The 15,804-nt window shown below is 37.0% G+C and overlaps 1 protein-coding gene across 7 annotated transcripts in view; it reads left to right on the top strand.

Moving 5' to 3' along the window:
- The first annotated feature begins 104 nt into the window (after positions 1–104).
- Positions 105–15,804, top strand: part of RALYL (RALY RNA binding protein like) — a 391,262-nt gene continuing 375,562 nt past the window's right edge. For 2 of the 7 annotated variants that reach the window (XM_061448229.1, XM_061448228.1), the window contains exon 1: positions 105–412. The gene's annotated coding sequence lies outside the window, so the exon portion shown is untranslated. Of the gene's footprint in view, positions 413–573; positions 1,410–15,804 lie in introns of those variants that run through there. The other 5 variants (XM_061448222.1, XM_061448224.1, XM_061448230.1 and 2 more) reach the window with 5 other exon arrangements.

Raw genomic sequence — 15,804 nt, 5'->3', positions numbered from 1 at the left:
GAAGTTGCGCTGCCGCGCAAGACGCCCCCGCCTCCGCACCTCGCCCGCGCTACGGACTGCGTACCCGCGCCTCGGTGTGAGTGCGAGTGTATCGAGGGGGTGCGTGTGCGAGAGAGCGACGGAGCGAGCGAGGAGCGAGCGGCACCTGCCGAAGCCGGGCGCGGGTGCGGAGCAGAGCGCAGGGCGCGGCGGGAGACGCTCGGGGCGGGCCGGGTCCGGGTTGGGTCCGCGCCCGCCGCCGCCGCTGCTGCGCCCTCCCGGTGCGAGTCCGCCCGGCTGCGGATCACGTGGCGGTTGCCGGAGGCAGAGACTAGAGAGGAGAGGAAAAAAAAAGCGCCTCATTCCTTCTTCCACCGCCATACTGTATTTTATAGTAACTCTCATTTTTATTCCTCCCTTTTACTCCCGCTCGGTGAGTACCTTTCCGCTGACATTCTTGTCCTCCTTTTTTTGTCCTGATTTTTTTTTCTTCCTTTTATTTTTTCCTTTTTTTTTTCTTTTTTTTTTTTCTCTTCCTCTTTGATTATTGTTTAAATGGATTTGATCTTTTGCTGATGACAAGTTTTTTTTTTTTTGGGTTTTTTTTTTTTTCTTCCTAGCATGCGATGGTTACTAAACTGTGAGCAAAAGGTGCTGCTGGGGCCGGGAGTCACTGGGATTGAAAAATGATGATAATAATAATAATACAGACTTGCCAGTCCAGCAACAACTGATATACATTTAGTAGCTATATATCTATATATGCAACGGGTTTTGTTGTGGCACTGAAAAGCGATGTAAAATATGATGCTTATTTTTTAAAGATAAGAGGAAAGGCATGTTTCTAACTCTTTTTGCAGAGTATTTTCTCTGGTACCGTTTTATTTTTATTTTTGGGTGATTTTTAAGGGTTTTTTTTTCATAAAGAGATGGGAATTGCAAGTACATTTTACAGCAGTGTTTACACAGAGTTTGTAATCTTGCAATACTGGTGGAAGCCACACAGCAAGATATTAATTTTAGTATTTTTGTTATTGTTTCTTTTTTATTGACAGTGCAATCAGCAGGGTGGTGTTTTTCTTTTTTTCCTTCTTCAGTTTTTGATGCCTGTTTATAACGTGAAACTTTTCTTTCAGTGCGTTAGTTATAATTTTTAAATACTTTTTTTTTCCTCCTTAAAGATAACAAAGCAAAACAGCCAAAGAGATGATCCTTACTTTTGTACATTTTGAACCTTGACTTTTTTATTCTTTTGCCGGCAGTATTTTATGATGGTTATTATTATCATGATGATGATAGATATATACATATATACAAATAAATACATTTTCAAATGATGGCAGTGGAAGGTTTTCCTGGAGAATGAAGTGCGGTTTGGTTTCCTTGTCAACAGAAGATGAAATGAACAACTGAACATCTCCCCAGTGCAGGTACTTCATCTCCTTGTAGGCGTTACCACGCTGTGTAAATTACATTGTGGGATTTTTATTTTTTTATTTTTTTAAGAAATCTCTTTCCATCCCTAAGTAAAGGTTTCTGTGCAATACACATGAGGACTGAACTAAATATCTCTTCCTTGTGATTGCGTGGATGTGTGTGTAAGATGTTGCACTAATTGAGCCTAGGTCAGTTAAGCTTGAAGAGAGGAGTTTTATGTGCTGTACTGTTCTGTGCTGTAGAGACGGGAAGGGGGGGCCGAGGGGGGAATCCAGAAACTCCCCTTTTCCTTTTGAAAAAAGACAAACAAAAACCAACCAACCAATCAAAAAAAAAACAAACACAAAAAGACCCACAACAAACCCAAAACGAAACCACAAACAGAAACTGGTTGAAGCCTTAAGATCCTCGGAAGGAGTACAGTGGAATACTTACAGGACTTCAGACAAAAACAAACCCCCGGCCCTGTATTATGGTGACTCGTGTGCGTCTGTTTAAAAATTATCCATTAGAAAATATCTGTGACAGAGGCAGCAAAGGAGTCTCCCTCAGAGAGCTGGCTCACTGCCACATGAGGCATATTTCTTAGCCCTAAGGGCAGCAAACCCCTTATATCCAACTTCTGCTTCTCATATTAAAAAGGCGTAAACAAGGCAGCAGGTTGCCTCTTACGAATTTAATTCATTGGGATTGTGATTAATCAGAAGGATATATTTGCTTGAAGGTGTTTCATTTTGTTGTGATTATTATTAATGCTGCTGGCGACAGTGAATTTTACTTTCGGTGACAGTCACTGAGAGTTCAGGATTGGAGAAGAAACTGTTACTTTTCATTGAGAGCACTTAAATGCTTAAGAGAGGCTGCCTCTGATGTAGAGATAGGGTAATAGGTTCTCTACAATACAATTTGGGAAGATTTTTCCAGATGATGGGGGGTTTTGGTGATTTTTTTTTTTGATTTTTTTTTTTGTGTATTTTTCCACAGGAAGTGATATAGTGCAATATTATGCTAAATTTGAAGTGCTGAATGCTTTGATCTGCAGTGTTCTCTATTGTTCACTTCATTATGGTGGGATTGCTTAACGTGTTTTGTATAAAAAGCTTTTAGGGACCTATAACTATAAAGATAGGCTGTGTATTCACATAGGGAAACTAAGTTGCAGATGATACTTTTTTTTCTCGCTGTGGTATAAGCAAAAATAGTTCTTAGGACTACAAATGGTTCTGAAGTTTGAGGCTTCTAACACATTCTGTAACTTAACAGCTTCCTTTGAAGCAGTGTATGTAGCAAGTCTTCAGCATCCTCTGGTGCAGTTAGTCTTGGAAAATAATGAAATTCATTTGTCTTTGTAGAAACATATCTGTTAGATATTTACAGTGGCCTTTTTCAGCTTAAATATAATAAAAAATATGTAGCACACATTTATGCATGGCTTCTGCTCTGACTTGGTGGAATACTTTTGGCAGTATATTGGGGTCAGTAATCCATGTGTCTAAAAACCACTGTCTGGGTATTTGCCTGATAGATTATGATGACTTCTCCAAAATGATTATGATTTTTTAGATCAATAATAATCGTTTTAAGAAGACTCAGCCTGCTTATTTTTTCATGATTTAATTTGAAAGCCAGCCATTGAGTGATTGAAACTTTATCCTCCATCCCTTTTTATTTTTCTCCCTCCTTATTTTAAATTTTTTTCTTTAAATTATGTGGAACTACCAGTAAGCAACATTTTTTTGATTTTGCTGAAGCAGTCAAATAAAGCAACTAGGCTAGCAGTTTCCAGAATGGTGTTCCTTTCGTCCTTTCTTTTAATATTGCAGGTGTGTTGTGTGAGTAAATTTGTACAGATAGATGCTGACTGAAGATCTAATCCTGTTCACTTAGTCTTACCTTGAAGTCTAAGACCATTGCTGAAATTTTCTATGGTCAGCACCCAGATTTCATCTACAAAGCACCTGTTGTCTGAGTTGCATGGTAATTAATAGACATACATTTCATTTGCTGCAGTCTGAGGTTGCATGATATATCAAATAACAGACTTTAAAACAGGAATAGAGGAGCCAAGTTCAAAAGAGGATAATTCTACCTCCTGCAGTATGTGGGCACAGTAGGATTTGGGGTGGTGGAATTGGTTCCAGCTTGGTGTTTCCATAGTTATGCTATGACTAATGCTGTTGAAAGCATGTTTAGAAAGCTATAGTTAGTGTAAGAGACAATTGTCCTTTTGTACTTTTGAGATGAATAAAAAATTTGTCTAAGAATTGAAGCTTTGTTTTTACAAGTCATAATTACTTATCTTAATTTAGTATGAGATGTACTGCCCTAACTCCTGAAAGTGATGTGTGTCCAGGCTTAAATGACATCTTCTCTTTTTCTTTACATCTGTTTTGATATTCAGGACAGCTTAAGTATTTAAGGTACCTTTAATAAAGATTTGTAAACTTAAAGCTTTGGAAAGTTGTTTTGTTGTTTTGTTGTTTTTTTTTTTTTTTTAATTTTACTTCTTCCATGACTGTTTGACTATTATTAGCAGCACTTACTAGCAAATAAAAACTAACAGGTGAACAGAAGTTACTGTGTAGTGTCCAGAGCACTGATTCATAAATACATGGTTTTAGCCACTGTAGTGGCCTGAATTGGCAATAGAAGCATTATCTTCTCACATGTTTCTACATAGGAGGTAGGACTAGAGAGGCCTGTGGAGTCATCAGCTCTGTTTTACTGTGATGTTAGGCAAAGGTCTTACTTTGTTCAGACTCAGCAAGCTCCAGTTTAAATTTAGCTGGGGCATCACTCCCACTGCACCTTTTCAAAGGATGGGCAGAGCCTCACTCTCTAGGCTGTTAGAAAGCTCATTCCTGTCCAAAATTTATTCTCAGACAGTTTATGCTCCTTTATTTTTGTGCCAGTGCTGTCCTGAAATAGTAAGGTTCCTTCTCCACATCTCAGCTTCTTTTCAGAGTATATTTCTAAAGAGCAGCCACAGCCCCTTTTCACTCACGTTTGCTGGGCATACTGGGGAGAGGTTGCTGGTAGTGTGGCCAGCGCTGGGGAGGGATGCTGAGACTGACTGACTGAAGTCATGCTGCAGCAGAAGCAGGGCAGCTGCATTCCAGTCCATTGCCCAAGCTGGTCTGTTCTGCTTTTGGCTGCAAGCATGGCCGTCCAGTCTCTGGCTTTTACATCAGCCTGAATGTTTCCACCTGCAGCTGCACTTGTGGACATGCCTTCTTCTGATGAAACGGGCTTTATGCTATGAGGACCTTCCCTTTGCTCTGCCTAACCAGTCTAAATTTCTCTGGCTAGAATGTAACAGCAAAGGACCCCCAGGAATTTCTCCTGACACACTCTGACTCCAAAGAATCTTCTGCTTACTGTTTTAGTATTTTGTATTCATACCATCTAGCGGAACCCGCATGGGCTTGAGCCAATGCTGTATCAGGGGGTGTCTTCTATTGGGAATAAATGTGAAAGTTGATTACAGTGCTTTTAAAAATATATTTTCTGTATTAATTTCTTCCCAGGTTGCTTATATCTTTGTTTTCTAGTCTTCTAAAGCATTATTCTAAAGCAGATTATTTTTTAGAATGTTTTGTTTTGGTTTTGTTGGTTTTTGGTGGTGTGTTTTTTTTTTGTTTGGTTTGGTTTGTTTTTTTTTTCTGTTTGCATCATTCCCTGCATTGTGGGTTTCAAAGATAAAAAGATAAAAAAGCTTAATAGTGTTTGAAGTGTAGAATGGTAAAGACTGATAGGCTGCCCTCAGATTAATGTTTTTAACTTCCCTTGGTGTTCTTACAGGAAGCAATGCACTGTCAAATTCTGGAGCTGAATCCTTCATGTTTAAGTACTTACAGAATTTCTGAACAGCAGGCTAAAGATTACTGTTTCCGGATGAAAATTATTAAATATGTGACACTGTCCTGATAGTCATCCAGTTTGTAGCTTCCTTAAACTCAGTTCCAGACTGACAGAAGAAAACAAAATGCTACTTTTAAATGGATTGAAAGTTACAGTATAACATTTTCACCTTTGTTAATTTACCAATATTATTTTATGATCTTTGAACAATTACCAGAGTAAAATGTCTTGAAGATTATTGTTTTGCATATATACATTAGAATAATTTGTAACTTTTGTTTTTGTCATTATTCTTTGCTATTTCAGAATGATACTTTAATCTCTATAATGTATTTAATCCTTCAAAAGCATTTATACTCTGGTTTTGGAAGTATTCTCTGAGGAAGTTTATTTTTGCACAATGAAGTGTGATTTTTTTCAATCATCGATCAACAATTAAACCAAGCAATCAAGTAGGTATTCAAATTGCTAAGTAGATCTCAGGTTGCATAGTGTGAATACAATTAATTTATTTTTATCATTGTGGTACTCTGGGATAAAAAGGCGAATAGATAGAATCGTATAGATATTTTTAGCTATATTTTAAGCATGATGGAGAATTAACAGAAATCTTAGATTATTTAATTATCCTTTAGGGCTTAACCAGTGCTTTTGTTTAAGAACAAATAGTTTAACTTTCTCTGTTCAGTAAATTTATACACACTGACATTATCTACTACTGCTTGACAGAAGTTGCAGGATTAAATTGCCTCTGTGGTACTCCTTCATGTGCCTCCCCAGCATCCAGTCCAGGCTCCTTGTGTGCCAGCTGTCCTGCCAGAATGTCAGGGCTCAACCATTCTGCAGTTGCATTTCAGTCTTGGGAACAAAGCTTTTTGCTCTGGTGTAATTTCTTCGTGGTTATGGTGATAAATATAATAATTTCTACTCTGACCTGGCTGGTAGAGGTTTGAAGAAGAAGAGATGGGGTTCATGTGAGTGATGACCAACAATCGGTATGAAGATGGAGGAATATGAATGACAGTCCTCAGGCTCTTTATTTTTCCCTTGCACACTCCTGAGTTTTTCTCCTAAGTGCCCAAAGCTCTGATTAAATTTGGATTACCCTGATGGCCCTTCCCAGGTGGTCTTCTTCTGATGTTAGTGATTATCGCCTCTACTGACATGCAGTCTCTGAGCAACCAAGTCAATATGGAGCTCTGAAAACAGCTGAGACTTTACATGTGCAAGTCTGTGGTCCTCTGAGAGCTGCTATTTTCCATTGGACAGCCAGACCTTATAAAAGGTAGTACAGGGCATTCTTATTATTTAAAGAATAAGAAATCATGAAGAATCCAATAAGTATTGGTCCTTTCTAATTATTAAAACAGCTTGGTGAAAGTCAGGTCCCAGTCTTCCAGTTGTGCCCCATACCAACTGCATTTTAGCCTGCTCAGTCACACTGGTTGCTTTCATCAAGATCTCCCTTGAGTCAGGCATGTGCTTTGTGTTGTTCAGGGTCAAGAAAAAGGGGCTATCTGGCATGAATCAAATATTAATGGTATTCTTCACCTGGCTGAAGCAAAGCTAAATTTGTTCAGTAAAAAAACATTGCACAAGCACAGCTCATTCAGTAAAGAGTCATTGTCTCTGGTTTTGCTGAGAATTTTACATAGAGGCTGAACAGCATTTATGCCAAATAGGTACAAGACACATCTTGCTAAAAAGTGGTAACTTTACGATTTGGAAGATGCACGGCACATGTATACCTTGCATGCAGTATTTTTAGGCTGATTTAAGAACTGTACAGTTTCAGAGAATTAGATTTGTGTGGTGTTGAGAGTGCTGGTCCTTCTTTCTGTTTGATTGTGTTATAACACAGTTCAGAAACACTAAAATGTTTGCACTGTCCTTGTCATCCTCTTTATTAGAGCAATATGAAGAAATAAAACAAACAAAAAAAAAAGCATGAATGTAACAAAGTTTTGTGCATTTTTCACACCAGGTCTGCAAGGGTTACTGAATGCTAACAGGCCTTCTTATGGGTAGAGGGAGTTGTAGTAACTCACTGCCTTTTCATAAGGAAACACTGTGCTTTTAGTAATTGCAGCATCATGCTTCTGTGCTTGATCTGTAATGCAGTTACTTTTTATAAAAGAAAAGGAATTTTACCTAGTTGCAATATTTTATCAAAAGATCTTTCACCCGATAAATATGAGGATAGAAGTTGTAGAACATTTGAAAATCTGCTGTGCAAACGGTCATGCACTGTGTATGAAATAGATACCCTGAAGCTTTAATTAAAACTTCCTGTTTGGGTACCTTTAAAAGGGATTAATTATACTGTATTCTAAGCAACAAAAATATCAGTGCTATTATCTCATTTCTCATCTTGTATTTGCCACTGATTTCTCAGTGCGATGTTGTGCAGTAGGTCAGTTTTCTGGTGTCCTCTCTACTGCATAAATTCACATCCACTTCCAGCCCCCCCCCCCAAACTGCAGAGGAAGAAGGATGTGATTATGTTTTCTTCCTGCATATGCAACTTCCAGTTAAATGGGAGTTCTGTAAATGGGACAATTGCAAGATTGGCTCTGAAGAGATTAACATCTTCTAGCTGATCACTTGTAAGTTGTAGACAATTAGTGTACATTATGCACAATAAAAAGACAAACTACATTTAAATTTTGATGTTATGTCACTTTTGCTTTAGGACACTGATGCTATTTTTATTGTTTATATTTTATGAGAAAAGCATACTGTATTACCATTCATCAGCATGTGCCCTGTTCTGGTAGATGATACAGAAACAGAAGGTGCAGAATTAAACCCTGGTCCTATGAAAAACACCCGTATGGTGGTCAAAATTTCATGCCAAAACATTTCTTTCTGTAGATTTTTTATAAAGTGATTCATAGAAAAAGGCTCAATTTATCTCACTTAACCTTGCTGTTTAAAAAATAGGTTTTCAGAGCTAAGCTAGTCATCATTTTAGCCATCTAAATTTAGTCATTGAAGTCTAACAGAGTTGCTCAAGGCTTTGTAGTCAATAGAGATGTATAGGCACCTCCAGAGAATTATAGATTACATCCCAAGAGAGGCATCTATGGATAGCTGAGATGAACAACCTTTCTAAAATGTCTCTTTCTTTACAGATGAAAGAGAACCTAAGTGGGACATTTAAACTAGATTCTTAACTTTTTGATGGATCAACTTAGAGGAGATGAATCTCATACTCCCCCACCACCACCTCATCTGTTGAAATACTAATTTCTTAAGGAAATACTTGGTTGAAAACTTATTTTGGGGTCACTAGAATCTTCATGGCTTTAAGTTTTTCTTTTCAACTTCTGCAATAATTTTTTAACAGAAATGCAGATGTCTTTTTAAACACTTTGAATTGGTTCTAGACTATGACAAAATTGCCCAAAATTTCTGAGATTTCTGTTGGTCTCAAGATTTCACACCTTTTTTATTTTGCTTCACACAGTTTTCTGACTGTTCATAATGTAATTCTACAACCAGTGCTTCATTGAGTACTCCTCACAGGCTCCTATTCTAAAATCCATGGGCTTGAGCTGTTTGTGAACTAGGTGACCCAGTCAACATAAATATTTAGCTGTTGATGGCATCCTGCTAGTATCATTGAATACATGCTTGTTATAAAGGCTTCCAGTAAAACCTCTATTTTTTACTACTCAGATTTTATTTTTCCTTGTCTCCAGTAATTTTCTAGAGAAGATTGGAATTTTATAAGCCCAAGTGTTAACCTTTGTATAAATCACCTCATAAGACAAAGTTTGTTTCAGTGACTTGCTTTAGAACTGTCCCAAGGCACTGTGAATAGGAGGATGAAAAGCACTGGCTAATTTGTGCCACTGCCCAGTATGACGATGTAACCTTCTTTTTCTCCACAAGTTATGAATTTCTTTCAGTATGTGTTTGGGCTTTCTGTAAGATTTTGTACAGGTACTGAAATATATGAATGCAGAGTGCATGTTTCCACCATAGGTTTTGTCTTATTCTCAGAGTGACATTCTCTGATTGTGGGTACAAATGTCACTAAACTGCTCTCACAGGCTGTGTTTTTCACTGACAGCATAGCATGAAATGGAACAAAAGCTGAATCCAAATTAGAAATGAACTGTTTGGTATTATAGGAATAAGCACAAAACTCAGCATAGTAAGAGTTAATTGCCCGCTAGCATTACTAATGCAATAAAGTAAGATGCAGCTGTGAGCTCTAACAGCAACATTATAATGGTTTACAGAGATTTGGAAATCTTATGGACTTGTCAGATTTGAGACGAGGAATTAAGAAGTTGGAGTTCTCATCACTTTGAAATAACTGTTTCAAATAAGCGGAGTAATATGCTCTGGGGACTGTAAGCTGTTAGCTACAGCTACTATGGCATGTTACACCCTTCACCACCTTTTGGTCTTCCACTTTGTTCCTCGCAATGTGTCCGTATTTCTACCTTAGGTTTTTGTACCTTCTCTCAAAAATACATTGTCTGATCAGTATCCACATAAAACAGGGATAAAAGCCTTCACAGACTTCATGAAGTTTTTGCCTCTTTTCCCTGTTTCATTTAAGCACCATGTTTCCTTTTTCACTCATGTGTCTTGCCTCAGAGTTAGGAGCACAGTGTTGTCACAGGAATATGACCATGGTCTCATTACCATAGATTGTTAGCACACAGATGAGAGCAAACAATTTCTCCATGCAGGTAGGGCATATAAGCCAAACTCTCTATGTGATGTGTCTGGGTCTTACTCTGCCAGCTGCTCTGGCTGTGTAGGTGGTCCCCTGACCCTGAATGAAGATTATGTTCAGGGGCATTCTTGTGAAAGGAAAGATTACAAGAAAAATAATTAGTTTACGGAAATAAGCTATTTCAGGAATGCTATTTTTTAATGATTATTATTTTTATTTGATGCACAAGTTTAAATCCTATACAATGTGACATTTTATCTCTGAGATTTTACAATGGGTTCAGAAATTCTTGATACTTGGTCACAAATATTAATGATTGCTGTAAATACTCAGCATAATCAGAATAAGACTGGCTACTTTTCACTTTTAGGTCTTTTAAGATCAAAATCAGCCCTGTCACAGAGACGTGTGTCACAGTGGTCTGCAGTGGCAAACAGACAAAAGTCTGTTTTAAAGTGCTGGGTGTGTTCATTTGAATCCCTGGATCCTTTTTATCTTTTATTTGTAATGTTTTTTTTTTATTTCAGACTTGCTGAACCTTCCCTCCTGCTCTGGACCTCTCCCCTGGCATCGGCACACCTCAGAAGGATGAAAGAAAAGGAAGTAATAGGGTGGAAGAGGGGAGAGGAGTAGAAAGAGAAGGAGGAGGGGAAGCAATAGAAATGGAGAAAAAATCCCTAGTGGTTCAGTTAAAGTTCCAGACAGTGGGAATGTTTGCAGTCCTTGCTTCTCCTCACCTACCCCTTGGGCTCAGGGGTGCCCTCTCCTTCTCCACCACCTTAGCTTTCATCAGCACTACAGATATTTCACTTCTCATTTCCATTTTTTATTAAAAAACAAAACCAGAACAAGTAAAGTCTTGCAAACAACAAAATATATCTCTCTTCTCACAAATTATGACACGACATTATTCATGTAACTGGTTCTTGAAGTAGGGTTATTTTCCTCCTAGAGAAGTAGGCTTATGTCTTTAACTATGAAAGTGTGGAATGTTTTCGTACTTCATGAGTGAGACCAAAGAAAAAGATAGGTTTCTTATTCCCTTTATACCCAAGATGAGCCCTTTAAAACAGCATGCACCTCACTGTGTTTCAGTTTTATTTATTTAGATCCAAAAGCAGACTTTCTGCTAGTCTTATTTATTTTTTACATTCCCTTCTTTCAAAGCTTTACTCCTAGAGGTCCTTCTGGTCCTCGTCAGTAAGAGAATAATTTAAAACTATTCCTAATTCTTTCAGTTAGTTTAAAATTTGTAGTGTATTATTCACCTTTCTAGGCCAAATACTTCCACCAGAGTGAAAAACGCAATCCTATTTTATGCTGTGTAGTGTGACTCAGACAGACAGGAAATAGGGACCCCCTGCTCAGTGGGTCTGGCGCAGATCTTGGTCCTGGCATTTGGCCTGTCTTCCCAGCTGGAAGGCGGCCACTCTGAAGGTTGAGGAGTGCTCAGGTTAAAAGGACACTTTGGCCAAACCTCTTTTCATTCCTTCTATGTACCTGCTACTTCACAGTTGTTCCCACCAGGAATCCCCTCTACCTGACATGATTGGTTTGGCAGTGCTGATAGAAAGGGTATATCCAGTAATCTGTCTTCCTCAGAAGGTATTTCCTAAATCTAGATCTTAAATTGATCCTGTGGGTCCCCTATATTAATCGGCCTGATACAAAAAAGCCAAAGGGTAGCCACTGAGCCAATACAAAACAAAGCACAGTTGCAAATTTGCAGACTTAATGCTTTAAATGGCAATTACTGAGAATTCCCAATTGCTTATCATATAATATAATCAATTATGGTAATTGGGTGAAGAAAGGTGTTATATTTCAACAGATTCCTGATGGAACAGGTATTCCTTGCAGATGCTATTGGAACAGGTCCAGAGCAGAATGATCAGGTCCAAAAGGCTGAAACAAATTTTGTATCCTAAAAAGACTAAAAAAAATTACTGTAGACAAAACTGTTAGGTATTACGTATATCTAAATAAAATAGGTCAAATGCAAACATGCTATTAAAGAGAAATACAGTACATAAAACTGCAAGAAAACAAGGACTTCTTTCAGGGATTTTTATGTTGAAGGATATGTTAAATTTCATTCACATTTAGGAGAACTTAATTTTACTTAAAAGAATCACTAATTGATGCGACTGAATGTTCCCTCATTATCTGACTAGAAACTTTAAACTTCAGTTGGTATTGAGGTCTGCCTGATGTATTTATCTCTCAGTTTCTTTAGATTTTGATTGTTTGTGCCAAACTTACTTGAGTCACACATTGAATAGTAGGTTTCTGATTTAAGCAGAGTACTTGGTGCCCCTGAACTTGGTATGCTGGATCGCTGGGCAGTCTCTACAAAAAACAGGCGTCCTGAAAGAGCCCTTTGGGTTAACTTGCTGAGATACTCAGGTTCTCTGGAGAACTGTGCAGAGAGCTGTGGCTGTCCCATAAGATGAACAGGAGTTACTGCATGCACCAGGACATGCTTGGCAGAGAGTATGTCCATCCCCCTGCTTGAACCAGTGAAATACTTTTTGTACATCCCTCCCCTGGGATTTGTTAAAGGGGGAGGTTTCACAGAAGACCTCTAGGCCTTCAGGAGCTTACAGTCTGAGGAAGAGCTTATTTTTTTTTTAAGGCAGGTGGCACTGGTGCAGGACATCTTTGAGATTTAGACTTTTCCAGCCTTACATGTTATTTAAGGTCAATTGAGGGAACCCTACCTTAACTTTAGGTAACTTTAGTTAAAAATACAGCAGAAGTTAGGCAGTTTGAAACTTCGACTGCAGTTGAAATGCGATACAATGCATCCTATACTTCAGAATTTAGAGGCATTTGCAAATGGAAGAAATCTGACTTTCTTGCTTCTGTAAGTAGATATTTTGAAGCCCCTGCTGTTGGTGAAGTCAGTAAAACTGCCAACACAAGTAAGATGAAGAAGGAGCTGTGAAAATGTGTCTGAGGTAAATAGTTTTTAAATCAGGGGTGGAGTGATGATGGCTTACTTGGACTGACTCGAATCCTTTGCCTTTGCTGTCCTACCACTCCATCATTTCTGCCAAAAATATTATATATTTCAATTTTTTAGTTTGCTTTACAACTTTTATCTTCTTCAGAGTGTGACAAAATTAATTTCATATAGCAATCACCATTTCACTTCAAAATGTAACTACAGTATAATCCATAATCATAAATTTCTTTTATGACCAGCTGTTTGCTATTATGTTTTACAGCCTTGCAGTGCATTGGTAAAGTATCTTTATAGAACTGGCGTAATAGACTTGGCACCTTTGAAGCTAGGAACTTTCTAATGAAAACTTTGAAAGCTTTGATCCTTTCCTGAAAGGGTAGTGCTCCTTACATATGTTGATAATCTGCCTCTTTCTAATCAAATATTTTATGACTTCTGGAATGTGATATAAAATATATCTCATGGTATTGGATGCTACATATAAAATGTAAATTTTGAAGTAAATTGCAGTAGTCTTCTGGTATTAGACTTCATCTGTGAAATTCAAACCAAGATTTCTGAGTTATGATACCTGCCTATTAACTGCTGCTCTAGACATAGCAACAAACCTAAGTATAAATGTATATGACATCAATCTCTGTTTGGCCTAGAAAACAGAGTTGTGATGGAAAAAAGGCTGAATATTTCATATATGAAAGATATTTTAAGTAAATATGCCGAAGGCAAGGAAGGCATACCAGGTATACTTTGCACATAAGTAGATTTTTACATGTAGTTTGTAGCAAGAAGAAGCCCATATAGAAACTTGGACTCAGGCAGTGCTCTCACCTGCAGGTTTGTAACACTTTGGACATGTGGATTGCACTGCAGAGATTTATCTGAGGACATAGTTTCTTGATTTGATTTTTTATATTAAAAATGATAAATTATGCATGATATTTTCTCATAAAAGTCTCTTTTCCAGTCTTGTTATTTGAATAGTACAGACAGTACCATGATTATGTAGAAGATGCACCTATGTATCTATCCAAAGATACTCCCTGTCCTGTAATTAAGTCTATAACAAATTTGCTATTGATTGCACTGGGAGCAATATCAGACTTCTTTTTTTGGTATAGTAGGCTGTGTTTCTGGTATAAACGTGGAACAGGGTATTAACTCAATAAAATGGAAAGTCTGCTACCCGGTTCTGAAGATAGCACAATAAAAGTTTGATTTAATATAAAACACGAGATGTTATTTTTCCTAATAAATGAGGTGGTATATATTTTTCTGGTGTATTGAAAGTGAGAAAGAGGTGATGCAGTGAGTCAAACTTAAGGTTGAGCTAGCTCATTCTGTTTCTGTTGGTAGTCAAGAGTAAGAAAAAGAACTGTATTCTTACAGGACTCTACTTTTTAGTAGAGTACATAGAATACCAGGAAAATTATGCAAGAATAAACTATACTGGCTATGGCTTATTTATTGTTTATTTTAGAGTTTATGAATATGAATAAATTGATACATAAATGTATACTTTGTACAATTAGACATGCATCAAGACAGATCACACTATCTTATGAAAGTAAAAACAGTACCTATTAAGGATCATATAAATTGACAGCAACTTCATATCCCATAGGAAAACAAAACCTTAAAATACACAGTGGAAAGCATGCTTAAAGCAGGAACAGTTTTAAAAAATAAATATATAAAATCATTTGAAATATATTGGCAAGATGATGAAGTAGGAATATATTATTAAATCAGTATTGCAGCTCAGATAAAACTCCTGAAGTAAGTTCAAATAGTAGGAGTTTGTATTTCAAAATTCTGGCCTTTCCTGAGTTTGTATTCTTTGACTTTGCTGACCTACTTAACTTTTTTCAATATAGTGGTTTTTGAATGTGTATGTATTATGTATGTAATCTATATTTACTATATTAAGGAAGATTAGATATCTATACACATGTTGGAAGTTTCATTATGAAATATATAATGTAGCATAAAAAGCATTTATGAAAATTGTTTTGTAGTATTGACTTGTAGCTTCTTATCAAAGCTAAAAATTTGAAAGTTTCCCATTTTTTCTATTTGCACCATTCTACAAGGAATTAAAACAGTAAGACTGTAAAGTAGAAGCATGCTGCTTTAATGAGGAGAGCAGACCACACAAGCTTGGTCATATACGTATGCAGAAACTCTGGGAGAAATACTATGCTTTTTGTGAACTTCAGCTTCCCGTACATTTTCATCTATTTATATTTAGAACAGTAACATTTCATTAAGGACTACCTTATTAGTCAAATTTCATCTAAGAATTTTAAAGACTTTGTGCTTTACAATGCTTATAATTAAAAAAAAGATAATATAAGAAAACTTTATTGATTTGTGTTTTCAGTGCACATAGGAACCCAGCTATGGAACAAGACTAGTATCTTATTAAAAAAATATAGGGTGAGCTCCAGACTCAAACCCATGTGATTTATATACAGCTTGCAACCCACCGTGTGCTGAGGATTCTGCAATAGAGTATGGATTCAATAATAACAATTATTTTTTCAAAATAATCACACTGTAAATATTTAAATTCTTTTGAATGTGGAATCATCTGAAGTATTTGCATGCATTACTTCTGAGAACTCATTCAGTCACAACCTCTCATCAGCAGTATATTGAAAATACATCAGTGAAAATACCCATTTAAAAATGTTCTTTCTTACTATTAGTAATTTTTTTCTCTTGCTATATATATTTTGTATATAAGACTTCTGTTACACTTGAATATCATTGTTGTTTTATCTTTTTTATAACTCCCTAGATCTTTGACTTGGAGATACTTTTAATGTTATCTTTCTTAACACCTTTTAACAAAGCTCAACCT

Source organism: Pezoporus flaviventris, unplaced genomic scaffold (assembly GCF_033815535.1).
Source record: "Pezoporus flaviventris isolate CSIRO_AGI_PZ_B2104156 unplaced genomic scaffold, CSIRO_AGI_Pfla_v1 ptg000007l, whole genome shotgun sequence".
In the NCBI taxonomy this organism is placed as follows: domain Eukaryota; kingdom Metazoa; phylum Chordata; class Aves; order Psittaciformes; family Psittacidae; genus Pezoporus; species Pezoporus flaviventris.
Note: the sequence above shows the minus strand (reverse complement) of the source record. Positions and strands in the feature narration are given on the sequence as shown.